Source organism: Chinchilla lanigera, unplaced genomic scaffold (genome assembly GCF_000276665.1).
Source record: "Chinchilla lanigera isolate Chin_1 unplaced genomic scaffold, ChiLan1.0 scaffold00049, whole genome shotgun sequence".
Taxonomy (NCBI): Eukaryota; Metazoa; Chordata; class Mammalia; order Rodentia; family Chinchillidae; genus Chinchilla; species Chinchilla lanigera.
Window position 1 is genome coordinate 16454785 of NW_004955450.1, and position 23144 is coordinate 16477928.

At 49.3% G+C, this 23144-nt stretch overlaps 1 long non-coding RNA gene across 1 annotated transcript; it reads right to left on the reverse strand.

The window, feature by feature from the left end:
* Positions 1-14218: 14218 nt before the first annotated feature.
* On the reverse strand, positions 14219-16381 carry LOC102018672. Its single transcript, XR_001235843.1, has 3 exons — positions 16211-16381; positions 15280-15558; positions 14219-14304 (listed from the first exon to the last, which is right to left on the reverse strand). It is a non-coding gene; the product is annotated as an uncharacterized LOC102018672 (long non-coding RNA).
* Positions 16382-23144: the final 6763 nt, after the last annotated feature.

The following is a 23144-nucleotide window of genomic DNA, read 5'->3' on the forward strand; positions in this document are numbered from 1 at the left end:
CTTCTCAGAAGCGTGGGAGGAGTAGGCACTCCCTGGATGATGCGTAACTTCAGGGCACCGGAGATGTCATGCTGGGCACGCGCGCACACACACACACACGTGCGTGCTCATGCACACACATGAGTGCACACACACACACACACACCTAAACAGCCACAGCCAGCAAAACCCTCTGTCACCTGTGGGTTCGCCTGGGGGACATCAGCACTCATCACTTCGCACCCCGCTTTGAGGCCATCCAGTAACCCTAGCTCTCCAGGAGAGCTCTTGCAGGAAGCCTCAGGGGCGGGCTCTGGATACCTCCAGCCAGCGGGAGGGGACAAATGTGGCTCCGACATTCCCTCAGGTCTGTCACTGTGCAGTGAGGTCTGCAGGCCCAGGCCAGGCTCTCCGTACTACCCTGAAGGCCCTCCACATTCCCTGCTCTCCAGCAGAGATCAGCCGGGAGTGACAGCGTGGGACGGCCACTGCGGGCCACGGAAAGCCCTCCTCTCAGGCGTAGGCACTCTGATTCCTGCTTTCTGATTGGCTAGATCGAGAGGGAAATCAGGCTGCCCCTCAGCCTTTGATGTGAAACTGCTTGGATAAGCTTTCCCTGGGCCCAGTATCTGTGCAGCAAGGAGGAGCCTGGAGCCAGCCTGGCTGGGCCCCACGTTAGCAAAAGCAGGGGCAGGGGCAGGGGCAGGGGCAGGGGCTCTGAGGCGTCAACAGCGTGGGCCTGGCTGCTTAACTTGTTTCTCACCCCGTTCTTCCTCTCCTCATGAAGTCAGTGTTACTCAAGGAGGCTCGAGTTGTCCAATTTCTTTACAACATGCTTTCCCCAGCCTATTTTCAGACGTGCACCTGGTGTCATGCTTTATGTTCTGGGCTGCATACAAAGTACACAGCTCCGCCTCTCCTGAGCTGGGGAGAACAGAGACGCCTGTCGTTCTCCCCAGTCTGCAGGGGAAGGCAGGGACTGTGGGAGCCTGGGGAGACCTCTGTCTTCCTAGTTCCAGACAGACGTGCTCGTCCTGCGGTCTTACACGGCGCCTTCCCCAGGGCCTCCTGGGTCGTGGCTTTGACAACTCTCAAGGCTGCCGTGGAGGTCGCTGAGGAGCAAGGAGAAAGAACCCGTAGTGCTGGCAAAGCCAAGCAGAGGGTCTGCTCCTCAGCATCTGAAGCCCAGTCTCCCAAGTTAGGTTCGTTCGTAAACAACACAGGTTTCGTGTAAAACAGAATAAAATCCAGATGCCGCTTGTTAATACAATTAGCTTACGCTTGCTGTGGCCCTGAGGGAGTTGTGATGCCCACCACACCCTCAGATCTTGAAACACTGTCTGCTCTCAGCCTGCTCCCACCCAGAAATGCTGTGCTGGAAGACACGCTATGCCTGCCGGGGGTGGGGGTGGGGTTCTCACACATCCCCGTGCACTCTCTGAAATCTACACCTGGCAACACTCATTCCAGAAAGAAGAGCTGCCCATGGGGCCAAGGGACAGGATTCCCTAGAGCACTCTTTGGCCATTCAGACCTCGGTTTCCTCACCTGTAAAGTGAGGCGGGAAAATCCCTGACCTCACGCCGCTGTCATGTGTGGAACAAAAACGCAAGAACGTGCCCATAAAGTGCTCAGCTGCCATAGTAAGAGTCAAGCAAATGGTAACAATGAAAAAAAAGTCAGGATTCCCTACAGCCGTTGTCCTGAGAAAGCTGTACATCTCCTGTTTCCTGGGGAGGTTCCTATGCAGAAGCCAGGCAGGTCGCCAGGACCCAGGCAGACTCCGAACGTGAGATTGCAGCTAGTCACTCGGGAACAGCGGCATGTAGGAAGGGTGATGACTGTGGAAAACAACTCACTTGTTTCTGCCCAGCCACTCTGGCTCTACCTGCTGAGTTCCTGAGATTCAGAGAGTTCTCCACGCACAAGACGTTTCTGGCCCCCACCTGTCTAAAAGACTAGCTAGCAGGAAGGTTAGCTAGCAGGAAAGTTAACTCACAGAAGGGCTCTGCTGCCTGGTACTGAGCGTTATCTGGGGTGAGGTTATAATTACTACATCATCTTGGTTATCGGGGGTCCCAAACCAGAGGGACATGGTAGCTTTTGCCTGGGAGTAGAAGTGGTTCAAAAATTTGCACTCAACCCTGGCAGTTCTGGGGCGAGAGATGGAAACGTTCTGAAGAAGCAGCTGCCCTCTCCAAGGCCGCAGAATGTGACCCCGCAGAGAGGCAGGGCTGCCAGGTGCGGAAAACAGGACCTTCTGGCACAGAGGGAGCCGCATCAGCCCAGCCTACAGGGCAGCAGATAGGAAAAGTGAACGATGCCAGGCCAGTTCTGCTGCTTGCTTTGTTTCTCATTCCCACAAGAAACTGCTATTCTTGCAAAGTACATGCAGCGCTTGCCCCCAGGAGGAATTGATAACCTTACAAAACCTAGGAAAAATAAACTCCTGACAGAACTTGCTCAGGCTGAGGGTGTGGCCTCGGGACACAATGACCCGGGGTTCTCAATGGCTTTTTTTTTTTTTTACCTCCTTTTCCCTGTCAAAGATAACAAATAAATTAATGCTAAAGCCACATACATATTGGAAACACTTGTCACTTTTTTCCACTTACCCTCAGTGATACCAAGGGCTTTGTAGTAAACAGGCTTGTCAGGAATTCTTCTTGAGGAAACAAAACCACTGTTTCAGTCCTGCCTGCTCAACACATTGTTCAGAAATGTTTTGCTAACCTTTAAGCCCGATTCCAGGAGAGAGGCTCCCATACCCTCCGGTTAAATTGTTTCCTATTTGGAAGGTCATGAAGACTTTGGGAGATGTGCTTATTCACACAGGATGGAGTCACTGCATCGCTGTCCTCAGCTGAGAGGGCAGGAAGGCGCAGCGCTTGGAAGGAGAAAGAGCTCCTCAGCGCCCACGCTGTGCTGGGAGGACGGGGGAAGCAGTGGAGACTGCCACGGCTGCCTCTAGGGGTGTGGGCTTCTCCGCCTGCTGGGGGTGGTGTCTAGGTCCACAGTGATGAAGGCAAGGCACCAGCGCCTGGACGACTGTGGGAAACCCATAGTTCAGAAGTTTGTCCTCAGCGCCACAGCCTGTCAACTCTGGTCCCTCACCTGTCGTGACAGGGCCTCCAACACACACGTGCTTCCATGTTCACAGCAGCTGCCAAAGATGGAAGCGGCCCAAAAAACCACCGAAGGGTTGGTTGGGGGACAAGCAAAATGAGCCATGTGTGGATATAAGCTTTTCCTGTTCATATTTCTTTTCTTGTGGTGAATCCCAAACTACTCTTTCTTCAGATCCAGAGTGAAATTGCATGGAGTGGGCCCCCATACCACTCACCTAGCCCTACAGTGGCTAAAGCCAAACTCCTCGGACCAGGCTCAGCTACTTACATGCAATTACCTATTAACGTATAATAATACTTTCATGGTCGGCTGGGGATTTAGCTCAGCGGCACAGCGCCTGCTTGGCAAGTGCGAGGTCGTGAGTTTAATTCCTGGTACCAGAAAAAGAAAATAATAATAATACTTTCACGTATATTATTCTTCAAAACAGAAGAAAAATTGGACACACGCTAAACCATGAAACAAACTTAAAGCTATTATGTGAAGTGAAATAAGCCAATCAGCAGAAAGTAAAAACAAAAACAAACACTATGATTTCACCTGCAGGACCTACTGGAGCCCTCAAGTTCCTGAAGACGGACAGCAGAATGGCAGCTGTTGGGGAGAGGAGGGAGGGAGGGATGAGAGGTTAGCACTCGCTGGGGTGGAGTTTCACACGGGGACGGTGAGAAAGTTCTGGAGATGGTAATGGTGGTCGCACAACAGTGTGAATGTACTAGATGTCACTGCACTGGTGGCTTACCATGGCTAAGTGGTAAGTTTCTGTTGTGTATGTATTATATTACCACAATACAGTTTTTAAAACCTGCTCATAAAAAGATCTGGCAAATTCACATGTGTTCAGGGTGTGTGACCAGTCAGACCTAAAGTATCACTCTTTGAGGAACACCTGCATTCAAGCAGGAGGGAAGCCTTAAATCAAAGCTCCACATGGTCCAGTGGAGCCAGCAAGGGGAGGAAAACTAGAGAACCTCTCCTGACGATCCGTTTCCCAACACGCACCTCCCTCTCTTCCCGCTGTGGGAGAGAACTCTCTAGTGACCAGGCATGCTGGGGATAAAATACGGCTTTCCAGGCTGGTCCTCCACATGCTCATGTTCACTTTCGCCGGGCTGCTGCTCTTCTTTCACCTGGTCAGGACTGAAGTTATCCTGAATGGACCCCTTGCTGCTCACCCCGTCCTGGAGTGGCTCAGATCACACTCCTGGGGTTCAGGACTGCAAATGTTTCAGTGGTCCCAGGAACTATTTTCCAAAGGGCAATGAAATCATCCAGGGCCCACACTTAAAACATGGATTGAAACAAAAAGAACAACTTAGGCAAAGGTTATGTAAGAGGATTTTAGGAGGTAAAGAGGACCTCTGAGATCATTTGGTCTAACACCCTCATGTTTCAAATGTAGAGAATGAGCCAGAGAAAGGAGTTGCTTCCGCAGCGTAAACCTCAAACCTGGGTCCCGGGACTTCAGCCTAGTGCGCTCCTCTTCTGCCTCCTAGGACAGAATTTTGGGGAAAGTGATGTCCTGCTGAATCCCTCATATAACTTCATGGAAGAAAAACACGGTGGTTTTTTGGTTTTTGTTTTTGTTTTTTGCAGATATTTCCAGAAAGCTCCATGCAGTGCTTGTTGAGCCACTAGTGCCCACTTAAACACGTCATCGGGTTCCCAGGCCAGCTTGAAGCAAGCAGGGATTTTGCAGGGGAAAGGATCTGGGACAGGCAAAATCCTTTTTGTATGGAGAGGTAGATTTGGGAGGTAGAATCCTTTTTTATGGGGAAGTAGAAAAGGCGCTGGGGCTGGGGGGAGGTGAGGATAATCGAGCTCAGGATCCAGAAACCCAGGTTTTATTGCCTTTCATTTCTAAACATCTTTTCGACTTGGTCAAAGCCAACACCTCTCAGAGCTCAGTTCTATCTGTAAAACAGGGTCTCAGGGAGAGGAAAGGGTTGCCCTGCAGGGCAGTAACTCTTGACCCTGGAATTAGATCCACTTCAGAGAATTGGCTAAAAACACCTGCCCTGTTTCCTTGGGTATTCTCACTCAGTGGGACTAGACTAGGGTCCTGAAATCTGCGTTTGCTGTTCATCTTATTTTACATGTGAATTGTTTTGTTTAGTATTGAATAGTTAATTGCATGCATTAGATTCAAATTTCAAAAGGAAAAGTATGTGTATATTGTAAGATTCCTCCCAATGCTTTGTCCTTGTTGCTTAGAACTCATCCTAGAAGTAATCCAGTATCATTTCTTGGGATCTGTTAAAAAATGTCCACTGTAGCTGTGACATACAGTGGAGTGCCGGCCCTGGAGCTGGTTCCCAGGCAGGCCGGTGGCTCTGAGTCCACTCAGTGTGTTGGGGACTTGCCAGCCACCCCGTACGGGTGCTTAGTTCTGTGCTCCGAGTGCCTGGGAGCCTCAGCCGAGTGGATTCGTGTGCCTTGCTGTTCAGGCCCTGGAGGGCTGGAGGGCTCCTCGCTCGAGGAGTGCTCCGTTCTCCCTCTGGCGTAGAACCAAGCAAGCAAGGCTCTTCCTGCTCAGAGCCTGGCAGAGGCTTCGGGTCACCGGATGAATGACTGTGGAGACCCAAGAGCTGCTGACAGCAACCAACTTCGGTAGAAACTGCCCCTCCCAGGGCTCCTGTGGGAGGATGCAAGCGTTGCCCTCTGCACGGCACCTCTGACTCCTCCTCTCATCCATTTTGACCCTGAAAACTGGAGCGCAGAGACTGTTTCCCAAAGTTGACTGATTGTGGATCTGAAAAACCAGCCCAGAAAAGGAGCTCGAAGTCTCGGGAGGAGAGGCCCTTCGTTCCTGCCATCTGCACAGGAATGGCCTTCCAGCTCTTCCGTTATTGTCCCGTACCCCGTGTTTCCACATACTCCTGCCCTTAGCTAATAAATAACACAGTGCAGCTTCACCAGGGGGCTGGTTTTGGACAAATTATCTTTTCAGCACTTGGATCAGTTTACTTCCCCACTCGGCTGTTTCCTGTGTCTCAGCATCCTACTGGCTTGCCTTGGCGCTGGACATGACTATGGGCTTTGTGTGTGTGAGTGGGTGCAGGAAGAACTCCTCGAGCTGCTGAAAATCTGGCACGTACTCCGAGCTCCCTGGGGACAGCCCGGTGCTGTGGGAGGGATCCTGGACTAGGAAGCAGGGCACCTGGGTTCTCGTCCCGGCTGCTCGCTGACTCCACACCCTTGGCCCAGAGCTCTAATCCTCAGAGCTGGCTTCCTCTTCTCAACGTGCATCCCTCTGATTCATGACGGTTCTTCAGGTTACACTGCTGTTCTGAGACCTCTCCACTCCCCTGGGGGAGAGGTATGAGTAACCCCACTTTACTGATGGCAAATAAGATTTGAGAGGATATCAGAAGTGCCGTGCGGGAACTGGAGTCCGCTGTTCACCCCTGGGCCTCGGAGTGAAGCGTCAGTAGAGGAGAGGGAGCCCCCACCCTGAGCCTCTGCCAGGCCACTCTCCTCTCCACAATCTCTCCTCCAACCCAGACTTACTCACCTGGCGCCCTTCCCACCACTGGCATCTACTTCCACCCATGGAACCCATGCCCGCTTCCTCCAGTTCCTTCTGGTCATCCCCTCCTCCACACCTTCCGCCCGAGTGAATCGCCCAACCTCGAGCGCGAGGCTGAGGGCAGGGACTAAAGCGAATCACAAGCCTGGTCCTCAGGAGCTCCCTGATTAACACGGTGGATGGAAAATAAGTAAATCACAGTTATATCCTAGATTAAGTGCTGCGTTAGAAAGGAAAAAATTTCAGTGGGAAGGCAGAGGAAGAAAGTGATAAATTCTGATAAGGGAGCAGAGGGAGCTTGGGAGGGGGGAGATCTTACAGAGAAAGTGACATTTGAATTATTTAATACTTCCTTGTTTCCCAAAAGGATTTTAGAAGGATGAATGCAGGTCAGACATCAGAGAGTGAGAACATTATGATTTACCACGTAGCTGACCAGGTACCAGGCATTTTTTATTTGTCCAGCGACATACAGTAGAAGATGCGAAGGCAGATCCAAAGTCCTGACTCTCTCTGAGACAGTGGTTTCTCCAAAAGTTTTAAAAGCAGAGGTAAGCTACAAAAGAAAACCCAAACAGAATCAAAGTTAAGGGGAAAGGATTTATCTGTCAGCCAGGGTCAAGGAAAGTCATGAGGTGCCGGTGGCATCTTGATGATTGATTCTGACAGCCTGGGAGGGAGACAGTCTCTGATGCCAAGAAGTGGGAGAGACGCCTGTGAGCTCTGCTCCGTAACTGGGAATGGACCTTGGAAGGCGGTGGGTGGAGCATGACCGAAGAGGGGCTCTTGAGGGTGAGCTCACTGCCACGGTCTATAATCGTAAGACCTGATTTCCCTCAAGCTCCTCTACCAGGCTGGCCCTGGACAAAGGCTGCTCTGTTGGAATCCAGGAGGACCAGGGAATGGTGAGGAACATGGAAGCTAGTCCAGGGCAGGTAAAATCATGGGATGGAGCCAGCAGCACTGCTCAAGGTCCAGGGGCGCACATGGTAAGCGGCAGAAAGATATTCGTAGAAGTACTGAAGAACACAAATTCCCCGTGGGCACCAACACCAGGTGAGGAGAACTCTGCCTGGCTAAGACAGGCCTCCCCACCTCACTGACTCCCCGTGTGTCCGCACCCAGGCCTGCGGGAGTGCTGCAGAGCACCGAGAGTATCGTCCCGCCTGCAAGCAGGTTGTGGCGTGCTTTATACTTCCTAGGCCTACTGCACATTGCCACAACAAATGACATCCGCAGAAAGTACACGGAGACCTTACCAGGTTGAATAAAGACATTTGTTCTCACGATCTATTACAAAATGACCTGAGATTGAAGAACAAAACAAAGAAAACCTTGCGTTTGACCATCTGGGAACATTAGAATAGAAAGAAGTCAAGAGTGATGCTAAGGCCAGGTCTCACAGCAGCCAGGCTTCCGATCTGCCACGTGTGTGAGACTTGGGGTGACCCCAGAGCACAGTATGTGGGGTGCAGTGCTATGGGGATGGCTGACAGCGCACGGCACAGCCCGGCGCACAGTAACGGTATTTCTAAAAGTACACACACAGCAGACTAGGAAAAAATCCCTGAACTTGCGTAACAGACAAACAATCAGTGTCTGCAATAAAGAGCTCCCAGCAGTCAGTGAAGACAACCTAACATGAACCTCAACCAAGAACGTAAAGGGGCAATTCACAGAAAAATGCATATAAAGGGTCGGTTAGCATATGTTAGTAAGAGGAGTCTCATCCTTACTGGAAACCACAGCCATGCAAGGTCACAATCATGAGATGCCATCCATGCTGATTAAATACAATTCTTTTTTTTTTTTTTTTTTAAAGGGGAAAAGGTTTACTTAGCTCACAGTTTGTGGAGGTTTCAGTCCATAACTGGATGGCTGCAAGGCAGGGTGGCACATGGCAGAGGGGCAACAGTTGGTGGAAGGCAGCAAAAGCAAGGAGAGAGAGAGAGACAGAGAGACAGAGAGACAGAGAGACAGAGAGAAACAGAGAGACAGCTAAATACAGTTCTGTGCAGCTCTACCATAGGAAAAGCTACACTTGCTTCTTTCCACATGGCACAGAAAGAGGAAATGTTTTTAAACATACTGTTAAGTGAAGAAAGCTTGGTGCAGAAAAAATACATAAAGTAAGATACCATGTAGGCCACAAATGTACACAGACACACGGTCTGTATTCACAGAGCACAGACATCACGGTAAACGTGTGGAGGACGACTTGGAGAGTTTCACGCCGGGTGACTGTGGTTGCTTCCAGGGAATGGCGTGGCAGGGGAGTGAGGGGACCCAAGAACACTTTACTGCACGCTGGAAGTTGCGATCCCTTATAAGGACATCTTCTATAAGGACTAGTTTAAACATGGACTAGTTTAAACGGGTAAGTTAAGTGGACAAATGAGTGTGCACGTGCGTGCAGGAACACACACACACACACACACACACACACTCACACACACAGCTTGCCTCAGCATGAGCCAGGGCTAGAACTTTTGGCTCTGAGGCCAGGCTGCTGGGTGCACTGCGCTGCTGCCCATTTCCTCTGTGGCCTTACCCAAGCCATCGCCTCCCTCTTTGCCTTAATTTTCCCATCCTTCATGTGAATGTGATAGTATTTTCCAAGGAGAGTTGTGAGAAACACGAGCTGAGACATGGTGACAGCCGAGTGCATGGAGTGTGGGAGCCTCTAGTAACGTAACCACAGGGCAGCAAACTCGTTCCATTCTGGAACTGGGAAGGTCTCCGTTTAGCCTACTGTCCTGCAAATGATGAGGAAACTAAGGCCAGAGAGCCCGATGCCTTGTCCAAGTGGCACAGCTGGTGAGCTTTAGATCCCAAGTCTAGGCTCTGGTTCCCAAGTCTTAGTGCTCTAATCATACCAAGTCAAGTTCTGCAATGAATAAAAATAGCAATGCCATGCTTCATTTCTGCAAAAGGCTAATAATGTCTCTTCCTTTACACACATCTCACTAGAATTCATCAGGAGAAGGACAACCCAATAAAAAGCTTTACTCTCAAAATGAATATTTTGCTTTGGAGGAGAGAGAAAATCAATCTCGGGTTGGTGATTCTCTTGTTCCCAGCCAGTGGTCCAAGGACATAAATCACTAACAACAAACACTTGTATTTCAAAGCACTTTCACATATTATCTCACTGGCCCCCAAGACATGGTGGGGGAGGTCTCGTTCATTATCTCAAACTTACAGAGGAAGAAGCTGAGATTCAGAGTTTAAGGAATTTGCCTACAGGTTGTAGAAAGGATTTCATGTGCCAGTAAGCTAAATGTCAACTTTTATATTAATTTTTTAGAATAAGCAATTTTAAAAGTTTGGAATATTGCTTTTGCAGGGTTGGAATAAAGGCAGGTCCCAGCATACTTTATGAGAACATGTGCGTGGTAGAATAACAGCATAAGTATGTCTCCAATATTCTTTAACAGAGTCACTTCTAAATATGTTGCCTTATTGACAGAATATCCATCCAGGATGGTACAAAAGAGTTACCATTCTTTTGTAAAAATGTCTTTATTCAAGATGCGTTAAAGGCTAAAAGTAACTTACTGCTTAATACTAGCTTTGGGGGGCAGATAACTGTAACTTGATAAACTTAGCTGAGCTATCTTTTAAGAAAAGTTTGAAAAACTCATCCAAACATCCCAAGAACTATGTCTGAGCCCCCTTCGTGGGGGGCCCATCTGCAGCTATGTCCAGAAGGAGCTGGAGATGACATAGAAATATTAAAGGAAAATACTCCTCTCCATGGGAGCCAGTGCTCATTCCTGAAGACAGAGGAGTTTGGGAACAAAAATGCGCTGTCAGATGCCGGGCTCGGGTCTGCGTAGATGTGTGGGTTTATCACACTCTGCTGCTTGTTTGCAGTCCATCTGCAGGTTTATGGGAATAGAGTCAAGCATTTAACACTCTCTGATGCATAAAGTTAAAGCAAGAGAAGCCTTGTAGTGGGGCACAGGTGTGTCTGAGCAGGCGTGAGTGATCAGGTGTAACCTGGGAAGAACAAGCTCTGAAAACAAAGAGAGTTTCAGACTGGAAAGTTCTTAGGTCTGGAAGAAAGAGTTCCTCCCGGAGCTTCCACCAAGCAAGACCTGGGAGGTGGGAGGCGAGTCCTGTGGGAAAAGGGAATGTGCTCTTCTGAGAAGGACTGCCCTGCCTGGCAGGAGAGTATTCTAATGAACTTCTACCTTTGGGTATGGCAAGTGGTAAAGTGCAAAATGCAAACAGTGCAACAAAGAAATGCAAATGGAACGTCTGTTGGTCCAGTGCAGCTGGCCCTCCCCCAAAGCACCCCTCTGGCCACTTTGAAGGTGATGGATGGAGGTGGGCTCCCTGCTCGGCAGCTTCAGACTCCCAACTGCCTCCTGGAGAACTCGGGGTGATCAGGTTCTCACAACTGCGTCTGAACACTGTTGTTGTTCTCAACACACCCGTCATCTTTTGAAGGCAGCTGGGAGAGTGTCCGTAGCATGTCTTCCTTCCTCAGTGTCTGAGAATTTGCAGCTTGGACGGGCACTCACTGCCTCACAGGGTTTACTTACACGTCTCTCACTTTATTGATGAGCTTAGTGATGCCAAGGAGTGTATCTCTGTATGCCTAAAGATGTTTTGTTTTGTTGGCACTACTGAGGGCTGAACCCAAGGCCTTCACACTGAACTACATCCTCAGCCTTTCTATTTTTTATTTTGAGACAGCATCTCACTAAATTGTCCAGCCTGGGCAATCCTCCTGCCTCAGTCTCTGCAGAGTGCTGGAATCACAGCCACGTACCACCATGCCTGACTGCCAAAAGATTTCTAGAAAGTCTTTGCCGTAAGAAATAAACTAAAGATACTTGTAATAGGGATCAAGTGCCGCCAACAAGAACAAGTCTTTTAGAAGTTTGTTCATTAGATGAGTTCTCTTTGGGGCTGAGAGAGAACCCATACATTGCTGTCATGGCTTAGATTCCAATACCAGGATAATGTCTGCCCACTGCAGCAGCCTTCACAAAAGAAATTGCTAAGAAAGACTGTGCACAGACACTCTAGAAGAAAAATTGTGTTTATGCAGCTGCAGGACAAGTCACAACTTAAGGAAATGGCGAAGAGACTGGTAGCACAGTGCTTGCAGAGTTAGCAGTAAGAACTACAGCTTCCCAGAACATAAACACAGGCGGCAAGGTCTGCTGGTGGAAAAGGATGTTACAAAAGTGCTTGATACAAAGGTGAACAGAGGGATGTGTAGAAATCCTCTAGCTTTCTACATATGGCATGGGATGCCTTCCATATACCCAAAACTTCAGACACCTGGGGCTGAGAGTAAGTTATGAGAAAGAGTAGGACAAAGGGAGGATAGTAGAATGGTGGAAGCAGGGAGGACAGAAAGGGAGTTTGGAGGTTGAAGGCCTGTGTGTTAAAGTTTTGGACCCCAGGGTCCATTATGATTGGGAGGTGGTAAATTCCAGAGACCACGGGACCTAGTGGAACACCGTGGGGAACCACTCAGACCGCTTCAAAGCTCAGGGGGCTAAGGACACCTGAGGACATGACCCCGCTGTCTAGCGCAGGTGCACAGGGGGAGAGTTATGGAGCCGTGACCCAGCATAGGTAAACACACGTGCGCTGTCACGGCACTATGTAAGAATGTAAACATGCAATAACAACTTGTGTAAGAATCACACAGTAAAGGCAGGCAGCTCTCACTCTGGCTGTCTGCTCTGCTGCACGCTGCCTGCTGCTGCTGCTGCTGTTCTGAACACGTGTGTTCTTCAGCCTTGGGACCTCACCCACAAAAGCCTCCTTGGGCCCCCTGAGCAGGCTGACAAATGTGCCTTGTTCACTGGGGCGCCCCTTGGTGCGTTCTGTGGGACCTCACCCCTTCCCCTTCATTAGATTCCCAGTGAAGAGGTGAAGAATTTCCTCCACTGTGTCCTCCCTGCCACTGCCGCCTGCACTGCCACCAGAGGCCCCAAAGTAGAGTCCACCCAGTGATGGTCTGGAACCTCCAAAAAACATGAGCAAAAGAATAAATTTTTTTATTTATCATGAGCTGAGTTACACAAGGAGTGAGGGAGACAGTATATAGGGGTCTCCTCATCGCACCACAAAGAAACTGTTCTCCCCACAGGAAGAAATCATCTTAGCTGATGGACTCCTGGAGCACAGATGGGGACCTGGTAGAGGGAAGAAATCTTCACAGACATTGTTTTTGGTGTCTGTTGAAGAGAAAGGTGGAACTGGAGCTGCTGCCTGGAGACCTGCTCAGCCTTGAACATGGTGTAAAGAAAGGAAAGAGCTGCTTCTCAAATGGCTCGGTGCTCAGACTGGAGGAGACCTGGGGACACTGAAAGGGGATGGGCACAGCAGCCGTGCTCACTGTCAGGAGGAAGGGAGCATGTGCACAGCCCTTTCCTCCAGTTGGGACCTGCAACCCCTTGTCCCAGGTTTAGCTGCACAGTCGAGGGAGGAAGACCGCTGCACAGAGGGGTCATCAGGATCTGGCTCCAAGAGTCATGTCTGTCACGGACACCTCTGCTGCAGAAGACAGGACCCAGTGTGCCCAGGGATTGGAACCTCCTCTGCGAACACAGGCCTGGAAGCAGGGGTCACTAAGCTTCGTTTCCATCTGGAAGGACCCATGATGCTAGACTTAGTAAATGTCCAGGCTAAGGGTAAAACAGTTCAGGTTTGCTGCGGTTTGGAAGAGATCTCCACCACTTCTGCAAACCTCTTAACCCTGAATTCCTGCAACAGCAGCTGTTTTGTCTGAGAGTACCTTAGTCGGTCGTCTTTCCTCTGAAAATAATTCATTTTATAACAAGAAATCAAAGAACATAAAAAGCAGAAATACATCTTTCTCTCAACCTACTCGAACATAAAATCAAAAGGAAGATGAAACGGAAGATTCAGTTACTATTCCCAAAACTGAACTTCCCTTACCCAGCTGGGAGTCCTACATTCAATCCGAGTGATTGTTTTGAATTGGTGTTTTTCTTTTTCTACAATAAAATAATTTGCAAATTAAAAAATATGTGGTCCCCAGGCTCTTCCTGACACACCAGCCAGATCCTCTACTGTGGCCAGGGCCTGAGACATCGTTCTTGAAAATCTCCTTCTGACATCCACATGCCCTAAATTCCACATTGATATTTGGGAACTGCTGACCTGATAGGTGTTCTCAGATAGTAACTTCCCAGAAAACAAATTAGTTTCATGTGGAACTCTAGCTAAGCCTAAGAAACATTTCTAAGGAGAGCGTTTCTGTGGAAGTTACTCATCTTAACTTGGCTGAACTTACAGCAGTTGCTCTTAACCACACACAATTCAATCCCCATTTGTAATCTGACTAGTAAAAATTAAATTTGTTGCTATTTTTAGGTTATTATATGTGCTAGTCGATGGGAGAAAATTCAGAACAGAATATAGAAATCCATGAATATTGGTCAACAGGAACAATTAAAATGTCTGTCATTTTGGCCTCGAGGTCTGCATATTTTGTATAATGTGTCTCCAAAACAGCTGCAGTTAACCCACTAAACTGGAGTGGGTTTTCATGAAAAATAGTGGAATCATGCCGGTACTTGCCTTTGAAGAGTAGACTTTCTCTTGGCAGGACAGAAGGAGGTTGGAACGGGAAGAGGCCAGAAGCAGGCGGCCGAGAGCTCTGACACGGGCATCTGTGAGGAAGGCGGAGAGGTGATGCCAGGGCAGGGAGGGCAGAGCTATCGGGAGACACATTTGTGAGAATCAGGCAGGACGAAGACGACCAAGCAGACACTGGACTTCATTTCCAGAAAGAACTAAGGAAAGTAGCTGCCGTTCCTCTCCCCTTGCCATCGAGTGCCCTTGTTTTCTTAGATCCTTTTCCTCCGGTATCGTCCCTACCACTTTTTTATACCATGCCTACCGAGAACTGAAACATCACCACCACGTCCACATGGGCTCTGAGCCCACGGACCGCGAGATCTGGCCACAGTGAGTTGAGACATCGTGGGTCCCTTGTGCTCATCACTTCTTGCTTGTAAAAATACCAACAAAGCACGGGTACACTGCTTCCCACGGCCCAGCTTCCCACGTCTGCATTTTACTTCATGCTTACAACCACTCCTGCCTGTGGAAAGGCAGGTTTCATCTTTCCCGCTTCCGAGAGGAAGAAACAGAGACCCGTCCACAGCACATCTTAGGGAAGCAGGCCCTGGGACTGCGTTCAGACTCTACAGACGTCGGTGTCTACCTTGAAAATGGAGGCCATAAAGGACCTGCCTCCTGGGATCTTGACACTGGTTAAAAGAATCATGCACAGAGGTGCTTGGCCTTGTTAGGTGGAGCCTTGGGGAATGTTAGCTGCTGCCTTTACAGGTCTCCCAGCTCCAAAGTCCTGTCTGACCCTGTGTAGCGTGGTGTCCCCTGCTCCTGGACAGATGTGTTTTAGGAGGCTCTATTTACCTTACAGGCTACTGATGGATTTCTACTTGCTGAGGAAAGAAAAATGCCAAATGCAAACAGAAATACTGCTGTCTGGGTGGGCCTGCACATCATTCAGTAGCCACAAGCGATGCCCTGAAGTTACTTAAAACACAGAGTGGGTCATGTCAGCAGAGGTCTGGTGTTTCAGGACCTTCTCCCACACGCAGGGAACCTCCTGTACTTACCTGGAGAAAGTGTAGGTTTGATGAGCGAAATGCTCACAGGTGCATGTGTCTTACAAGCACACCAGCTCAAGGGATGAAGGCTTTGTGGCTTATACTGGTTGGCAGTTAAGTGGAAACTATAGAGCCATCAGGATGTCCTGAGAGCCTGGTGACGGTGGCATCCGTGTTGCTGACAAGTTGCCGAGCCGTGTGTCCTCCAAGCGACGGGGAAGTACAGCTCCAGTTCCACCTCAGCCTCTCCTTCCACCGCCATGGCTGCTCTCACACCTGCTCCCTGCACTGCCGACCCCCAGGGGATGATGGGAAGGTGGCAGAGTGGGGAAGGGATGGGGGTCTTGGCACATTAATTGGGGGCAAGATGGGGAAAGATATCTCAAGGAAAACATTTCAATAGAAAGGGAAGAGGCTCTCCAGTCTGCCTGGCTGGGTGGAATAAATGCTTGAACAGCATTCTGTCCAGCTGGGGAAAGGCCAAGACTAATTTAACCTTTGGTCAAATGGTTGGGAGTTAGCTAGTTTCCTTTTTCCTCTTACATCACTCCCAGAGATTCAGACAAAAATAACATGGTCCCGATTACATGACATTACGGGCTCTGAAAATACACCAGGGAGGATGGTGTTGAAACCCCTTGGAGGCAAATTAATCCTAGCAAAGCAACAGCTGTAAGACTGATACAAACAGGAGAAGCAACAGTATATTGGTTCCAGGCTTGTTTGAATGTTGATTTTAATCCAAGCAATTAAATAAGGGTTAAAAGCACTAATTTGGAAGGGTTTCTGTTGCCTTAAGATGGTGCTTTATGAAATATTCATCCATCCTTTGTATGCTATGCTTTGCTGTTTGACACACTTTGGGATTTAATTCCTAAATTCTGGTTTCCATCTTTATTGTTTAAAATTGAGATAAATGTCGAGGTGAAAGGGAGCTTACCTCTGTGGAGTCAGGGCTTCTGCATCAGGTCTCTAGCTGGGAAGCCATGGTCTACGAGCTGCCTCTGCCCTGGGTTGCTTGCCTGAGCCAGGCAGGAGCTGGGCACCTGCCCCTCCTCCTTGGCTGGGTCTCTCCAGAGCAGACACTTGAGCTTTTCCTGAAAGCACAGCCTGTAGCCCCTGGAGGACAATTTGCAGAACTTGTATGCACCATTTACACTCAAAAATCAAAATATTTCCTCTCCCTGGGACACAGCAGCCCTCTCCACACCCTCCTGCTTTGCAATTGGGCATTACTTGGAGACCCAACATGAACCCTAGAAGAGAAATCTCCCAGCTGGAGCAGAAGTTAGCTGAAAGGAACGCACTCTTAGGACAAGAGGAAATCTAGAGTCATGGTGTCTGTACTCACCGCTGCCTGGATCCCAACCTAACTCAAGGCCACTGCCACTGGTGAGAGCTCAAAGAAGTCCTCTTTGTGCCTCAGTGGCCTGAACTGTGAAATGGGGAGAAGAAAAGCAGTTAGGAAGGTGAATGATGCTGTGCAGGAAGAGCTCACCTCAGGCCCAGCAAATAGTCAGAAAAAAATAAAGAACCTGTTGCTGCTAACAGGACCACGGTCCCCTTGGAGGTCTTGGCAAACCAGTCTCAGTTACTGGGTAGCGGCTGGCGCCCCGAAGAACTCTTCAGGGCTGGGCTGATTTCCATGTATTTAATGATAGAAGCAAAGACTACCAGGACAGCAGCTATGGAATCAGTGAAAAAAAAGTCCCTGCCATGTCTGATGGGCAAGCAGAGCAGATCTGTCTTTCCCTGGGACTCAGGGAAAGTGGTTTGGGCGCTGCTGGGACTGAAGGTGGAGTTGACTTCTGGGGAAGGGACAGCAACGACATCACAGAAACGAGAGGTAGACGGGCCCAGGGCTGAAAGCCGGGGGCGGTGGCCTCACCCACCCATGCCCGTCTGCTCACTCGACTCACTGAGCTGAGAGGCCTCTTTTGAGGCAGCCTTACTTTTAGGGGAAAACGAGTCCTTTCTTGGAGATCCCTGATCTACTCTGAAGTCACTCACCATTAAAAATAAAAGGAAATGACAAATAGCATATTTGAAAATATATTTGCCATGGTTCAGTTTGCCAGGTTGGAGTTTGACTGACCAGGCTTCCACGGAGAAACACATTTCTGAGTATTTCAGAGCCTTCTACAGATCTTTTGCTAGCACAGCACATAACTGCTGGGACTTCAACCCAGATCTTTTGACTCTCAGCCCAGTGCTTTTCAGCTCCAGCATGAGAAGTTAGTCACAAATTCTGTGTGGGGTGCATGAAGGTTACAGAAATGGTGACTGTCTCCAGTGGTGATTTCCCAGGAGCAGCTGGAGCAAGGCAGATGGTCACTAATTTATTCAGCAAACATTCACTGGATGCCAAGTCCAGCACTGCAGATTTCCTGGTGAAAAAGACAAATACAAGTCCCACCCTCATGGAACTAATAATTGTCCCTACCATTCGTGTACTAAACACAGACTACCCAGATGGACAGTTAATTACAGCAGTGCTGCGTGGAAGGTGCACTTATACAAGGAGGCCTGGGCTGGACAGAAGGGCATGGTAGAACTTGCCTGTGCCCTCCCTCCCTCAGTCCTATCCGTCTCGGAGAACAGCGCCCCGTCCCCATTCCCACAGGGGCAGAGGCCAGAATCCAGGGAACCCTCACACCCCTCACTCTCTGCTGCCCAAACCTCAACAAAGACTACCAGGACAGCAGCTATGGAAACCTCAACAAACCCCTTTGACTTTGCTCCAAAATTCTAAAACTTTGCACCTTTCCATTCCCCTGCCACTGTCTCTGTGAGCACTGTCACCTTTTCATGAGCTACTGCAGCGCTCCTACCAGCTCCGCTCCCATTCTCCTTGGGCTCTGCCAACCCTTCTATGAAATGGAGCCTCAGATTCTTCGAGGAGAGCCGGTTATGCCACCCTCCCGCCCCCGCCTCTACTCCCTTACGTGTCAACATCCACATCCTCTCCGCACGCACAGCCTCAGCGTCTGCCCTCTGCTTAGAATCAGAACAAAACTGGAGCACAGCCTGTAGAGTCCTGGGGATTCACGCCTCCCTTCCTCTCTCCTCAGCTCCCTCTGCCATCCAGGCTACACACCATCCGGCTGCTTCAGCCCTCTTTCCAGCTCTAATATGTGCCTGTAACCTTTCCATGGGTGGTCCTGCTTTAAATGCTCATATATCTCCCAACTGCACAAAGAAGTTTTCTTTGACCTCTCTAGGTCCACGTCCCACAATCAGGGTTCTCTGTAGCATGGGGCTCTTTGCATACCCAGAGCTCACACTCCGCTGTCTGCTTCCCTCATCCCTGCACAGACCGTAAATCCTATAAGGGCAGGGCCATGTTTATTCTGATGCAGCATGATGTCCCCAGCATCGGCTTCAGGACCTGAAACAAGACAGAGCAAGGAGGGAAAGAAAGAGAAAGAGCCTGCTAAGGAAGTCTGAGATGACAGCAGCATCCGCTAGAAAAAGGGTCCAGAAGAGAGGAATATTCTGTTCTGAAGGAAACAGAGGCCCGAGGAGAGAGGAACTGACTCTCATACTTTCCAGAGAGAAACTGTACAGAAGTAGAGCCCTCCATCCTAAATGGGTCAGAAAGATGGAGTCGCTGTCTATGTGGGAACGGAGGTTAAGATAAGGAGCTCTCTGTAATGAACATAATTTAAGAAGGAGGTAAATATACATAGACATAAAAAGGCCAGTTATCTCACAAAACCAGAGTCATATAAACAGAAAAAAATTGACTTTCTTCATAAACTACGCTGTGGCACACTCAGAGAAAACTTAAGTTACACGGTGGCATGTGCCTCCAGATGATTCAAGAGGAGCGCTGGTTATGCTGAGGCAGAGTTGCCCACGGCTCCTCTGAAGAAGCAGAGGAACAGTTCGCTGGCATCTGCCAGATTATAAGCGGGGGGCAGAGAAGCAGGGGCAGGGCTCGGGTTTCCAGCTGAGAGGGGTAAGTTGCTGAGAAATGGGGACTGGGCCTTGGGAAGACAGCAAGGTTCGGAGTAGGTGGCCATCCACCCAAGACCCAGGGTGCAGCTGCACATCCTGGCCATGTCAGTCACCTTTCCATGTCTGGGACAAAAATGCCCGACAGAAACTATTTAAAGGAAGAAGTATTTATTTTGGCTCCATTTCCATGGTTTCAGATAATGGTCAACTGCTTCCATTCTTTTAGACCTATGGTGAGGCAGAATCATCTCGGTGGCAACACATGGTGGAAGAAAGCAGCTCACCTCATGGATGTGAGGAAGCAGAGAGGCAGGGAAAGAACCAGAGGGGAGGGGCTGGGCAGCGGCAAAAGCGCCTGCCTGGCAAGCGCAAGGTCGTGAGTTCGGTTCCCGGTACCGGAGAAAAACCACACACACACACAAAAAAAAAGAACCAGAGGGGAAGAAGCTGAGGACCAGGTAGGTATACCTGCAAAGGCCTGCTGCCAGTGACCTAGTTTCCCTAATGCAGCCCCACCTCCTAACAGCCATTTAGCTGTGAATTCACGAATGGATTCCTCTGTTGATGAAGTTAGAACCCTCACGATTGAGTCACTTCCGTAGACCCCACTTCTGAACATTGCTATATTGGGGATCAACCTGTTAACATAGGAGTCTTTGGGAGACACTTCATATTTAAACCATCGCACCAACCAAGGGGCAAAGATGGCCTGATGGGTCAGAGCTCTCCTCTTAGTACAACCGGGAAGCTCCCTTGAACCTTTATGAAAATAATCACTTGCAACTAGCTGGAGGGTAACACATGTTTGGTCGGTGGGAAAGCTGTTATGATATTAGAAGTAAGGAAATAGTGGGACTACTGGGAGTTTCCAAGGACCCTTGATTTCCTGATGTGATTGCCTTGTGTTATACCAATTCTGCAATTGCTAGTAATGCCAGACTTCCAACAGCACAAAGATCTAGGAACCCTGGAGCCTGAATGGCCCTATCCTCTAATATTTCTGCTCTCTCAACAGGTCCAAGGAGAATCCTTGTCCTGTAGGAAGGAGGAGCTCTGGAACAGGTTACAGTGCTACATCCATATGGCAAAAAGAAAGTGTGTGTTCATGGGGTTTTTAAAAAAAGAAAGTGTTCCATAGAACAGGGAAGACAACTGCCAGGAGAGGAACATCACAGAGGATGTTGTACCCATATGCAACCTGTTGGACTCCAGTCAAGGCAAGAGAAGCTGGGAGGCAGCTCTAAGCAGTGAGATGCCACAACGAATTTGCATTTTCAGATCCTCCTGGGAATGGAGGATGAAGAATGGATGAGAGTGAGTAGGAATGGATGCAAAATGCCATGGGGAAGATACTGTGGTACTCTCAAGTGAAGGGTGGGAGGGAACTGTGGCCTATGCTAGGTGATTGCCAGGAGAAGAGAGAGAGGAGATGGCTTCCAGACCTCCTCCTTCCAGAAGGTTTCAACCTGCACACATTCAGCCATGGTGGCATCTTATCTGGGCTAGGAGACACTGGGGAGAATCCTATTTGGCAGGGGATGCTGGTGGACCCCACACACTTTAGAGGAAATTATTTGTGACTTTCATCAGGAGAATCATACAAGTTGCTTCTGGGTGGTAGCGGTCCCCTTGATCTCTGGGACTGTCCTCTGCAGCCCTGTGTAGAAGAGGGTGCCTATGAGATTTGCGGTTTGTTCTTTTGGCTTGTGAATTGACTGGCCCTCATTTTCTCCTCCACATGCTCTCTGAAGTTGTGTTTGGGAATGTTATATAATGGTCTTTCCTCATCGTCTCGTATTTATCTTTGCCTGTGGGTCGCCCTCCCCAGCAGGATGGGTAAACTCATTGAGTTCAACAAGATACATTTGCCAAGTACCTGATTTGGGGGCCGAAGCTAGGCCTAATTCTCCCCAGTCGTTTGAAATCCAACGGATGAAAGAATCTTCCTTTCTTAAAACGTTTTGGTCTCTGGGGCTGGGGATTCAGCTCAGCAGCAAAAGCACCTGCCTGGCATGCGCAAGGTCGTGAGTTCGGTTCCCGGTACCGGAGAAAAACCAAAAAAAAATAAATAAATAAAATAAATAAATAAACATTTTGGTCTCTGTGGCTTCTTCCTGGGCCTCTGGTTACTATGCTAAAGAGTGGCAAAGGAAAAACGAAGAAACTTTATATAAAACTTGTCTAACAAATGCTAGGTGTGTGCCCACTAACTTTGTTGTATGTCTTTGACTCAGTGCCCAAGTACACTTTACCTTTTCCTACAGTTAAATTCTACTTTTCTCTCAGGCCTCGTACTCATCGAATACAGTTGTATCTGCGCCTTCTCTCCGGATGTCTCTTGTTTCCTGTGGTTGGACTTCCGGTCTCCCGGGTTCCCGTGTCTGGCGTTCCTGTCTCGGGACTTCCGGTTCCACACAGTTGTGTTCCCCCAGCCCCAGCCCCAGCCCCTCCAAGTACCTTCTCCTGCTTTTTTTTTTCTCTCCTTGTCACCATTTGTTCTCTATCACCCTCCTCTCTGGCTGGCTGGTGCTGGAAACATTTCAAGAATTTTTAATTGAAAATACCATGAGAACTGTTATCACCTCGGTTTCACCGGGCGGGGGGAGTTTAATATCTCACCAGGTTGACTGGGCTGCTGCTCTGGGAAGCCGGCCCCGGGTGGAATGTGAGAAATGAAGAGCAGTCTGACAGGAAAGAGGGTGTGCTGGATAACGAAAAATTCCTATAAAGTCTGAGGAGGAGGGAGAGATGGACAAGAATGAGGGATCAGTTAAATAAAACAAGCAGGCATTCTACCGCTCTTCGCTCTCCCTCTCCAACTGCCCACCATAAAAGTGAGGGAAAGCAGGTACCACCTGGAACTCAGAGGACCTGAGCCTTTGTCCTCCCTGCCTGGAGCAGTTGGGCTCCCTCTCTTCTCACAGCTGTCCTGGCCTTTGGGTCAGATGAGCTCAGCCTTCTTTGATCTCCTCCCCTGTGAGGTCACCAGCCTCCCCCAGCCTGGTCTTCTCCCAGGTTCCAGGGCAGCCTTCACATCTGTCAGGGCCTCAGAAACAGGGAGGCTGAGGAGGAAGGCCCCATGGGCCCCTGTGGGGATAGGCTGGCCCAGTTGTTCGATAATGCCCCACCAGAGTCAAGGGACCCTGGTTTCAGTCAGTTCCTGCGGAACAGGGAAGGCTGCAGAGTTGGTAGGGCAACAGGGAGAGAAGCTGATGCTGTGGCTGCATTATCATTTGGAACCAGGAGCTATGACCACTAGAACTGGGAAGAACCAGGGCCACCCGCCCCTCCATCCTCAGCAAGGCGTCCTGGACATGTATGGGTAAATAAGCCCTCCAACTCTTAGTCAGCCAGGGCAGCTCAACTTTTGTCTGTTTCCTAGCATAGGTCCTATGTAAGATTGTGAGGAAAAGATTCCACTGCTGAAAGCATAAAACAAGATTTAAAAATGCAAGCAACTCACCCAAGGCCTCATGCTTGTCTGTGAATAAACTTAGCACCCAAAGAAGTTGAGGGATGAACTCAAACAACACAGCAGTGACTGTGTAGCCAGCCGTACCTCAGGTCTCCTACCCTCCTCTGAGTCTTCCTGTGATTGAAGAATCACAAGGGGAGGGGAACACAGCATGAGCGAGGCTGAAGAGAGCAAATTTGCTCGTCTCTGTCCTTCCAGATGACTCTCAAAGGTGTAGTCATTCAAGGGGAACTTGAGGCCCCAAAAGTTGTTTTAATTTCCCCGAAGCATAAATGTGTGCCTTTCCAAGTCTAGCACAGAGTGAGGGCTTCTGAGGTAGAACATCATTAATATTCATTTTTAAACTGTTCTGATTGACAAAGCCATTTCTACCACCTTCCAGAGAGAGCTACCAGATGAGTTCCCTTATCTCCAGAACTAAAAATCCAGGAAGGCACTT